The sequence below is a fragment of the Arachis ipaensis genome, chromosome B10 (genome assembly GCF_000816755.2).
Source record: "Arachis ipaensis cultivar K30076 chromosome B10, Araip1.1, whole genome shotgun sequence".
NCBI lineage: Eukaryota > Viridiplantae > Streptophyta > Magnoliopsida > Fabales > Fabaceae > Arachis > Arachis ipaensis.
This window is the reverse complement of record NC_029794.2, coordinates 83,235,019-83,244,275: the sequence shown is the minus strand read 5'-3', so window position 1 is coordinate 83,244,275 and position 9,257 is coordinate 83,235,019. Positions and strand designations below refer to the sequence as shown.

General features: G+C 35.4%; 1 long non-coding RNA gene across 1 annotated transcript; it reads left to right on the top strand.

The window, feature by feature from the left end:
• LOC107621963 lies at positions 1,679-2,275 on the top strand. Its single transcript, XR_001616009.2, has 3 exons — positions 1,679-1,742; positions 1,838-1,955; positions 2,104-2,275. It is a non-coding gene; the product is annotated as an uncharacterized LOC107621963 (long non-coding RNA).

Here is a 9,257-nt window from a genome sequence, read left to right as displayed (position 1 = left end):
AAAGACGGCGGGGCATTGGTCAACCCAAAAGACATTACGGTGAACTCGTAGTGTCCGTATCTCGTTCGAAATGCTGTCTTTGGAATGTCTTCCTCTCTTACCCTTATTTGATGATACCCTGATCTCAGGTCAATTTTTGAGAACACTGTTGCACCTTGTAGTTGGTCCATTAAGTCATCTATTCTTGGGAGGGGATACTTGTTCTTCACCGTGATTTTGTTGAGTTGCCTATAGTCCACGCAGAGACGCATGCTGCCATCCTTTTTCTTCACAAACAATACTGGAGCTCCCCAGGGAGAGGCACTTGGTCGGATGAATCCTTTTTGTAGCAGCTCCTCTAGTTGGTTCTTCAGTTCAGTGAGTTCCAATGGAGCTATCCGGTAAGGGGCTATGGAGATTGGCCCTGTCCCAGGCATCAATTATATTTATATACATTTGGGGATGGGGTGGTTGGGATATTTTAAATTTCAAACTGAGGGTGGTTACCAGGTTCCTATCCAAAATTTCAAAATTCTAAACTTATCTCCTAACTGATTTTCAAACTTCAAATTTAATTTTGTTTCTAGAAGGGGCGGTTGTTACACCCTATACATTAATTTTTTTTTCAACTAAGTCCCTGCCGTGAGGATAACGTTTAAGATAATGGAATATTCTGTTTAAAAAAACGAATATTCTTCTATTTGAGTTAGATATTCCAATCGTACATATCTCTATTTTTTCAAAATACCCAAAAACTCCTTGACATTTTGTCACAAAGAAAAACAAAACCCTAGCCAGCCCCTAATTTTCTCTCTGAAAATCGTGTAAAGTGCGCTTCTCCTCCGGAGGTCTGTCTTCTTCATCCATAGGCTTCGGCATCTTCATCTATAGCCATTGGTCCGTCATCTTCATCCAAAGCCTTGGTGGTCGGCCGTCTGTCGCATCCTTCTCCCTGTGCTGCTCTGTTCTGCGTTGCTCTATTCTGTGGTCTTCTGCGTTGTTTGCCCGTCGAAGCCCTCACCGTGCCTCGCCTCGCGTCACCTCGCTGCGCCGCGCCTCGCCTCACCGTGCCGCGCCTCGCCGTGCCGCGCCTCACCATGTCGCGTGGCTTACTTTCTTGTTCTATTACACTCTTTGTAACCCTTGAAGCGAATTTTGTGTTGCCGTTCTGTACAGGTGGAGGCAATATTAGACAAGGAGAATTTCACTTTGGAAGAGCTTCTTGATGAAGAGGAGGTGATCCAAGAATGCAAGACCTTAAACAGTCGACTCATCAACTTGTATGTCTCATTTCCTTTCCAGAAACAAATTTCATAGTGTTGTACATGTTTTTCATGCTTACCCAATTTTCATGCCCACCATTTGCATATGATTCAACAAAATTAATTGATAATTTGCCATTTTCCTCTTCTTAGTCTGAGAGATCGAGCTCAGGTTGAACAATTGTTACGCTACATTATTGAAGAACCACCAGAAGATGCTGAAAGCAAACGAACCTTCAAGTAAGCAGTAATAGTAGAATTTGTTGCTAAAGTACTTCATAATCACTGCTTAAGCCTTCTTGTTTACATCTGATCATCTTTCTTGTCATTAGGTTTCCATTCATAAATGAAACTTCTATTTGAGTTTGAATTCATGCAGAAATTTATTAATGTATTGATTTTCCTTTCATATTCTTGTACATTCAGCTGATGAACATATTATTCTCCTTCTTGGAGCCTAATCGTTCTCATAGTACCTTGGTGGCTGGCTACTTTAGCAAGGTATATGTTTGACAAAGTTTCAGCTTTGGCTTACAAGGATAATATTTTGTAGTTGTGGCTTATCTGATAATATGTTTGGCTCATTGTGATTTCAGCATTTAGTCTAAAGTTTGGAGATTGATAAGTTTCAAAATATGGAAAAGGAATGGAACTAGAAATGTCAGTGATTTCCAGCTGTAGCTCCTTTGTTGTGATTTCGTCGATGAAGGACAAGTAACATTTATTGATTAAGACATTAATTTTTGCTGATTCTGTGATTCACTGGGAAAATAACTTGAAGAGTACATGGGATTTGAGCTTTTTCACATACTGCAAGATTTGTTCTATTATGTTTTAATTGAGAGTGATATGTTGGTTGCAGGTGTTCTCTTTGCTGGAGACTTAGGAAGAGAATGTCCTTTTGGAACATAAGTATGGAATCTAAGTCGAGCTTCTATCTTTATGAGGGCCTAAAAGTTTGATTCAGCTTTGTACAAAAGCATGCATGAAGCACCTTGCTATGGTGAAGAATCTTTAAGTCAATTTTCCAGTTGGAATGTTATACCAGACTTTACAAGTTGAGATAGATATAATTGTTTGGTCTAAGTAGATATTGAATAGAGTATAGTTATGTTCATAAATTATTTTTACCATGTTTTAGTCTAGATTGTGGATCATAAATTTAATGTATTTCGGAATTTTCAATATGTTAAATTCTATATTTCTATGTAGACATTGTAAATGTTGTGGTATTTATTTGTAGTGGTTAATCTGAAATTAGTAAAAATCTATAATTATAAAATTAGGAACAATGACCGAGTTAGTGACCGATTTAGATTTTTAGTTCAGAAATTAGCGGCTAAAGGGTTCAAAATTAGCGGCTAAAGGGTTCAGCGACCGATTTTCAAGAAAAATCAATCACTAAATCGGTTGCTATTCCGGTAATTTCTTGTAGTGTGAATAGGGATTATAGGAATATCTTTCATTGAATATTTATAGTTTTACTAAATTTTCAATTAGGTCCTTATATTTTTTTTTCTTTTCAATTAGGTCCCTAAGGGTATACAAGTAATTTCACAATTCACTAACATTTTTTTGACGTTTAACGTTAATAGGGACTAAATTGAAAAAAAAATTTAACGTATAGAGACTCAATTAAAAGGAAAAAAAGTATAGGGACCTAATTGAAAATTTCGCGAAACTATAGGAACCAACAGAGTAATTAAACCTTTTTTAAATTAGGGTTCAAGTCTTCATTTTACATTAACCTAAGAAGTTTTTATGTAATATCTTTACTGTCAGAATGTCACACTTTCGCGTGCGTCACTCTGATAACGGGAGTATTACGATGACTTTCATATATTAAATATTAAGGTATGAGCCTTTACACGTAAATCTATTAATGGTTTTACTAAAAATTCAAAACTTTTTCAACAAAAACAAATAACACATATTCACATACTTAATATTAATAATACATTATAGTATTACATACAAAAACAATTACAAAATCTATCCCTTTGAATAAAACTCTAACTAAAAAGGTGAGAAAAAAATAAATTAACAACTCAACTTGTAAACACAATCTTCTATGCTCATGTAACTCCGTACTAAACCTTCGCACCTGTAGCTGAAAGGGTTGGAAATAAAGGGTAAAAATTGGGGAGTTCTTAGTAGGGTTGGGGTGCATAGTTATGTTCATTTTATTACCATAGCCAACGACAATGAGTAATATAATACATTTAGACTTAACAAATAAAGAACACAGAAATCAAACAATCATATAGCACACCCACAATCACAGAAAATACACTCACAAATAAATATGCGCAAATAAGTATGATGCATGTCTGTCCTAAGCAGGCCATGAGCTCATGCATCGGTTGTCTACCCGCAACCCGACGTCACTCAGAGCGAACCCTGAATATGGTTTTTCTACTGTGTCAGTCAGGCACATTAGTATCATCATGGGCGAACTCGTGTCAGTCAGGATACCTTGGCATCACGGGTTATCCGTGTCAGTTAGGCCAAATGACAATAATGTCGCTAGTATTTCTATGTGCATCATAGTAAGAAACAGGCTATCAGTTAGGCAGACATTCCTGCATTAGCAATTTTAGGCTATAAATCAGGCGGGCACTTCTGTATTAATATCTATCTATATTCTTTTATAAAATCCTAATTTTAACCCTAATATCACAAATTCCTAATTTATAACCTAAATTCCTAAATCTACAATCAGAAAGGGAAAGAAAGGGCACGGGAAGCTTAAGGGGGGAAACAGAAGGGAAGAAAGAAGGAAACAGAGAGCAGAGGGAGAGGGTGACGGAACAGAGAAGAAGAGGGAGAAGTGGATCGTCATCGGGGAGGGAGGAGACTGCCGCCGTCGTGAGCCATCACTGCGCGCTGCCGTCGAGTACACGGACCAGAGGGAGACGCGAGCAGTGACTGAGAGGAAGCTCCGTCCTCGTCGCCGTTCCATAGTCGCTGTTGAAGCCAACCTCGTTGTCGTCGAATCGTTGCTGCTGTGCCGCCATCAAGTCTGAGTTGAGGAAAGGAGACGTGGAGTCGGCGTCGTCCAGAGAGAAACGCGAATGGCGAGGCGAAGCAGAACGCATGGTGGGAAGGCTTTCCTTGCCACTGCCGCCGGCGGAATCATGAACCAAGGTGGAGGAGAAGGCCGTCTTCCCCGTTGCTGCTATAATCATCCGTGCTGCTGCCGGTGCTTCCTTGTTCTGTTATTCCTTTCTAATTCTTGTAAGACATTCTTGTTCTGAACCTCTACTTGATGTTCTTGTTTATTCCGCTGCCATTTTATTAGCCTTTCTCTTGTTCCAATTTAATTTAGCCCCTGTTCCACCCCTGAATTTCCAGAATTATTACTCTACCCAATATGAATTCATTGTTTTGCTCACTGTCGTGGCCAACTCGCGTTGCTACTGCCCTGTCAAAGCTGTTGTGAGTGTTGCTAACATTGGCGGATAAGGGATGAAGGAGCTGCTGCATTTTGGATGCAGCCCAACCAGTCATCACGCCACAATTCCGTCTTCGGTTTCGGTTTCTATGAAATTCGACTAACTGAGGTAGGGGGTTTAAAACGATTTCAATTTAAGAATGCCTACAAGGTTTATTGAATAACTGCAAATAGATTTAATAGCTGTGAGTAATTGATTGATTATGTAATTATTGAATTGTGGCTGAAATTGTGATTGAAATAGTTGAGATTGTGATTTGGAATTGTTGATTTGTGATATTGGTTGATTATGTGGATCGGGAATTGCTTGATGACTAATTATTGAGAATTTCTGAATTTTAATGGGTTATGTTAGATTTGTTGCCGTTGAGTTGTAATTTGGTATATTGTAATGTTAATGAACTTGGTTGGTGGTTGATTTGGAATTGGTTTTGAGGGGTTTTGAAGGGTTGGATTTTGAATACTAAATAGATTGCTGAAAAACTGATTTTTGAAATTAAAAGGTGACTTTGGAAGTGAATCAGTTATTCAACGATAATTGAAATGATATAAGAGCAAAGGCTGAGTAAAGTATAATAAAAGTTGTTGTTGGGACTCAATTTTGAGAAGTTTGAATTAATTATAGAACTAGTTATGATTTTTCAAAGTTAAAATGTAAAACTTGATTTTCTGCATTATTTTTAAAGGAAGCCGGAAACTTTGAAAAACTATAACTATTTCTGTGATTATCGGAATTGCGTGGAACCAAGTCCGGATTGAGCTTGGGGATATAGGGAACTGGACTGCTGAATTTGAGACTTTTTCACTAAGTTTATGATTTATGGTGAATTTTTGAATCATGGATGTCAAAACTGGTTTTTCTGCAGAACGTTTAACACAGCAGCAACTTGATTCCTCTATTGGAAATTCTCCAGTTTGAATTTTGAAATGGAACCAATTTTAAATAAAATTTTATTCCTATTATTTTAATGCCGTAAAATTTCAGAACAATTGGACTTGTAGTTTTAAAGATATGAATTTTTGAAGGATGATGCATTATGCAGAAAAAGCCAGATTCTGTTTTCTTAAATTAGTAACTTTGGGAGTTTATAACTTTTGATCCTGGATAGATATTGAGATGCAATCAATTGGAGGTGAAAATTAAGTATGTTTAGTATATGTGATTTAAATTTCAGGATTTTCCATGTTTTAATAAGTGAATTATGGGACTTGGAAGAGGTTGTGTTCAATGATTTGTAAAATAGAATTCTGCAGAAAATTACCTAACTTCCAAGCTACGTAACTCCTTCATTAAAAATGGTATGACCCTGAAACTAATTGAGAAATAAATTTGGATGAGTTATGTTTAACCACATTAATTTTTAAGGTAGTTGGATTTAATTTGGATTTTATATGAAATTTCAAATGTTGTATGGTGCTACTGTCTTTTGGTTTTAAAACACTGCAGAACAGTCACGGTTTTGCTTATATTCCCAAAGCTATAGTCAGCGAAAAATTATGATTTTTGATTTAATAGAAAGTTTAATCCGAGACGGTCACATGGATTTAAAGTTTGCGTAATTCCGAATTCATTTGATATTTTAAAAACAAAATGGAAATCAGGTTGCCAAGTTGTGTTGGTAATTATTTTGGATATGGAATTTAAGAAATAGATTTTCTATTATCAAATATTTTTGAGAATATATTGCTGAGGAAAATGCTGAAAGAGGCTGATGAATTGTTGAGAAAAAAGGAACCTGTAAGGGTGGATAAGTCCTATTTTTAAAGGAGATTATGTCCAAATTTTTATAAAAAATATAAGGACTTAATCAAAATAAATATTCAAGGCTTATTTAATAATAATAACTTGTTTGAGGTCTAGTTTTGTATAAAGTATCTGACTGGTTCAGCATAGACTTAATGAACCTATGCTTGGAGCAGGATGATCATTTATACCGCGTAGGTAACTTCTTTTATGTTATGGTCTAGTAAGGTATGAAAAATCAAACTGGTTCAGCATAGATTTAATGAACCTATGACTGGGACAGGTTGGTCATTCATACAGTCTAGGGAACTTTTAAAAATTTTACAAGAAAAATATGGATTTAGAATATTGAGTAATTAACTAATGCTTTTAAAGAAAGTTAGTTTCCTTTTAGATGTCTATGAATGCAGTTAACTATTTGCGCTTTACTCTTTACTTTCACGGCATTCTCGACCTCTACTGAGAACATGTGGTTTGGTTCTCACCCCCAAATTTTCCACCCTTTCAGTGCCACAGGTTTGAAGACGCAATTTGAAGCTGCGAGCGATTAGTAGGCTTTCTTTATGATTCTGATTGCTTTCATAGAGTCCCCTCGCTATTGTCCTTTGAGATTTTATTTTACATAGAGGGGTAGGTTTAGTATATTGTATTTGAGTTTTATTTGGTCTCTTTTGTATAAGAATTATTATCAATAATATTTATGTGATTATTATTATTTGTGAATGTTTGAATTATGACTTTAATAAAAAAAACAAAATTTTCTGGAATTTTCTTAAAACTGAAACGCGAACTCGATACAAAGGCTCGATAATTAAGTAGTTAATACTAGAGAAGGTTACGTAATGTTCTTTCTAGTGGAAATACCCTGACTTAAGCAAGGTATTTTGCTGGACGGGACGTTACATTAGCAATTTGGCACAAAGGCGCAATCAAACAAGCAACATTCAATTATCTTTTTCGTTCATTGTTCCTGATTTCCTTTCTTTTCATCATGCCGCCGCATCACCTTATAAATACGCATACCTCCGCATCACCACATAACTAAGCATACCTCCGCATCACCATATTACTAAGTATACCTCCGAATCACCTTTTAACTTTAAACCTTCCTAGGGACAACTTACATTCTTATTCATTTTTCTGACTTGTTTGGCCTAATACTTCCTTGGCAACTAGTCTTCTATTTGATAATTAATATAACAAACAGACTTAGGTTCGCGCAAAATTTATGTCCACGCGTTTACATCAAACTCAAGTTTCATTTGGTTTAAGTTTCAGAGCATTCTCATTTCCATAACAAAAGTTATGCATATTCTATTTTGAGAGGTTTCTATTTGGTTAACCGGTGAACCGGTTAACTTCCAAAGTGCATAAATAATTTTCTAGAATAGCCATGGCTCTGAAATTTGAACTTATTGAAGTAGACATCATAATATTTCATTTGGTTTTAGTTTCATCACAATAGATTTTCTGGATACATCAAGGAAGTCATTGTTCTAAGTTTGTAAATCCTATTTAGCCATTAATGAGCAGTAAAGGGTTAAAGACTATAACTTTTAATCTATAGCTTCTAAAATTCTGAACTTTTGAGGGAATAAACTATACGTCATAAGGGTTCTATCAAATTTGGTTGCACTCAATTTGGAGTTTAAAATTAATATCATTAACTCAAACAAATCACTAGAATTACCAAATAAGTTACAGAATTGCATGTCAATAAAACAGTGAACCTTTCATTTTTTAAATTGCATATTTAATTCTATAAAAATGGGATTATCCCAAAATTTGGACACACTGTTTTTCACATACTAATATTTCGACTCTCTTTGGTTACAACTTAAAAACTCATCAAAACAAAAAGTTGTGTAAGTTTGAAATTGCTACTAGATTAATTCAAAAGCAGATTTTTCAGCAGAAACTATTTACTTTCAAACATTTTTATCTTCTAACCTACTCATCAGAAAATTCTAAAATTTTGAAAGGATGATATAACCTCATCAGGTTTACCAAGGAATTATTACACGATTTTTGAGTGGCTAGATTTTTCCCATAAATTCGTGCAATTCGCTGCCTAATTTCAGTGACCATATCGGCAGAATTTGACTTAGGTTCTAACTAACCATTTCGGTTCCCTAGGCTTCTCATCATTTATTAATCATCATCTATGTTTATTTCACTTGTCTAGACTTAACTTAGTCTTAAATCCCCAAGAGCTCAGCTCTTATCAATTTGATCATTCATGCATCATATGTTCATACAAGAGCATACCATTAACATAAAATTCTGGATGCTAGCACATCAATCATCTTCATCATTATCATACATAATCCAATATCATAGCTAGAAGCAAATACTCATTACATCATCAACAAACATTATTCACATAAACACAAATATGCAATTACACTAACCTAACCCGTATTGGCTGCTCGTACATAGCAAAACCAAAATCTCAAGTAAACAACAATAATTCAACAAATATTCAACATAAACTTAATCAAACTCAAATAATAATCAATTAAACTAACATTCACTTATCACATTCACATTTAATTATTATAAAATTATTAAATCCTATCTCCGTAAGAAATCAAAACAATGAAAACTCCGGAGAAAGCTTTTTGATCGAGCTGTTGAAGAAGAAAACGTCAAAATCGGCTACGCTACCTCTGGGGCTCCCTCTACCATCAATTTCTCCCGAACAAAAGTGATGTCAACGTGAAGAGGAGGAAGATACGAATATTTTGCTCGGATTAAATTTTTTATTAGAGTTACGGATCTCAAATTATTGAGGTTGGAAGGCATAGTTCCATGGAAG